At 38.7% G+C, this 2,692-nt stretch overlaps 1 pseudogene; it reads left to right on the top strand.

Annotated features, from left to right (window-relative positions):
- Positions 1-2,039: 2,039 nt before the first annotated feature.
- Positions 2,040-2,692, top strand: LOC114024367 (annotated as a pseudogene).

The raw sequence follows: 2,692 nt of genomic DNA, 5'->3' as shown, positions 1-2,692 counted from the left end.
GTCATACTTCTAATTCACTGGTCCTGTTGGGGGAGTCAGAAATCTCCTTTTTTCCTTTTGTTACTACAAGAATCCTCTCTCTACTGCCTTCACTCAACAGCCTTTCCTCCTTTGAGGTCTACCATAAATTTAGCACCCAATCCAGATCCTAATAGCCCTTATATACTGATCACTAAGACACTGTCACCTCTTTTTCAATGAGTTTGCTGCGTCGCTCACAGTATCCCTCTATACTTCAATTCTTGCCATCCCATTGAGGGACTTTGACATATATGTTGATGTTCCCTAGGGTCCTGGTTCCTCAATCTACTCAAGTCCCACGATTTAGTTCTCTATTTCACCTCAGCTACACACAGAGATGGTCACAGACTTGACCTTCCCATCACCCAGAAGTGTTCCACTTCTATGATCAAGACCTCTGAGATTCTTTCATCCATTCTTCAACATTCATCATCCCATCTTTCCCTATGCCTATTCTCCCTAACAATATTATTCAACCCCTCAGTACTTTGCCAGGCTATCACCCCTGCTATGGTAAAACTCTCCTTCCCAATTTTGACCTATTGGTAAACTAGTTCAATTTTCCATCATCCCTTACTCTCAAGTACCTTGTTTCCTTGTTCTGTCACCAGTCATGCCTTGCCAAACACCAGCCCTGGAGCTTGACGGAGATCACTTGTTGAATAGAAACTGAAAATCTTTTTTAAAATGACCTAATTTACCCAGTGAAAATGAGCATGATCTTTCAGGGGAGGAGATGGATATTCAATGAAATAGGGGACTTCCATCCTTTCCTGATAAAAAGACCAGAGCTCAACAGAAAATTTGATCTCCAAATACAAGACTCAAGAGAGACATAAAAAGGTAAACGGGACAGAAAGTAACAACATGTTATTAATAAGGACAAACTCTTTACATCCCCACAAGGGAAGATGACACTTCTAACTCTTGAGAACTGTATTGTTATTACACCATGTTAAAGGGGTATACATAAAGGGGGTGGGTATAAATTGACTTTGATGTAATGATAAAAAAAATCTTATCAAGTTGGTTACATGGATCCAAGTAAGTGAATTAATCTGATCTAACTAAGAAAATGTACTGAAAGAAAAGGAAAGGAGGAGTCAGACAAGGGTAAATTACATCACAGGAAAAGGCACAAAAACCTATTACAGCAGAGGGAAAGAAAGGAGAGAAATGAGCATTGTTTGAACCTTACTCTCATCAGATTTGGCTTAAGAAGGGAATAACATAATCAGTTAGGTATAGAAATCTAGCATGCCCTATAGGCAGTAGGAGGGAAAAGGGGAAAGAAAAGGAAGGGGGCTAATAGAAGGGAGGTGGTGGTCAAAAGCAAAACATTAGTGAAGAGGCAAAAGGAGAAAGGAGAAAGAAAAGCATAAATGGGGGTGGGGGGAAGGATGAAGAGAAAGACACAGATAGTGTGAATGTGATATATGAATGTAATGGAATACTATTGTGCTACAAGAAATGATGAACAGGCAGACCAGATAAACCTGGAAAGACTTGTACGGTTTGATGCTGAAAGAAGTGAGCAGAACCAGGAGTACACAGGAGTACACAGAAGTACCAGGAGTACGCAGGAGTACACATGAGTACACAGTAACAGCCACATTAAGGGATGACTGACTTTGATAGACTTAACCCCTGTCAGCAATATAAGGATCTAAGACATCTCCAAATGCCTCGTGATGGAAAATGCTGTCCACATCCAAAGAAAGAACTATGGAGTTTGAATGCAGATCGAAGCACACTATTTGCTGTCATTTTTCTTCTGTTGTGTTTTGTTTCCTCTTTCTGGTGGTTCCTTCTATTAATTCTGATTCTTACTTACAACATCATGAATGTGAAAATATGTTTAATAGAAATGTATATGTATAGCCTATATTAGATTGCGTGCCATCTTGGGGAGGGAGGTAGGAAGGGAGGGGGAGGAAAATTTAAAACTCAAAAGCTTATGGAAGTGATTGTTGATAAATCAAAATAAATTAATAAAAAAAGAGAAAAAAATAAAATAAAATGACCTAATTTCCATTAAAGACATCTTTATATTAAAGGAATCAGAGAATGAAGGGGCCCAAGAAGAGAAAGATAAAAAGGAAGAATTTGTTAGCAAGCTAAGGGAACTTTGAGTTATATGTTGCAGCAACTCCTGATAAACTCAATAAGACTAGAAAAAAGGCTCATGAATGGGAAAGTTCAGTTGATGTGGTAGAAACTCTAGATGATGAAGAAGAGAATCCTAAAGTCCCTGAAGATGAAAATAAAGGAGAAGGAAAGGAAACTAAGACACTAGAGGAAGTGTACATATTAATTCAATCGAAAGTCTCTTGCTTAAGTAACTATACCCTGTAATGAGGTATAAAGTAACAGAGTTAAATCTTTATGGGCAAGAAATGGAAAAACCAGCCCAGCACCACACAAAAGTTCTAACAGAATTAGCTACTGAAATGTGTAATGAAGTGACCTCCTTACCTAAGAAGTTTTCTTATTTTTTAACCACCATTGGAGCAACCCAGTGATCAATAGTGTTTTGTTAGAGAGTGCCAATAGCATTACATACATCCAGGGTGCTTTCCAGCTGTTGCTTCCTGCTCTGCAGATTTCACATATCCAAACCAGTTGTTTGAAAGAACAGCAGTGGCAGCTGCCAGGATCCATCATCATGTAA

Source organism: Vombatus ursinus, unplaced genomic scaffold (assembly GCF_900497805.2).
Source record: "Vombatus ursinus unplaced genomic scaffold, bare-nosed wombat genome assembly UNPS02014821.1, whole genome shotgun sequence".
NCBI classification, from domain to species: domain Eukaryota; kingdom Metazoa; phylum Chordata; class Mammalia; order Diprotodontia; family Vombatidae; genus Vombatus; species Vombatus ursinus.
The sequence above is the reverse complement of the archived record's forward strand: the minus strand, read 5'-3'. Positions and strand labels throughout refer to the sequence as shown.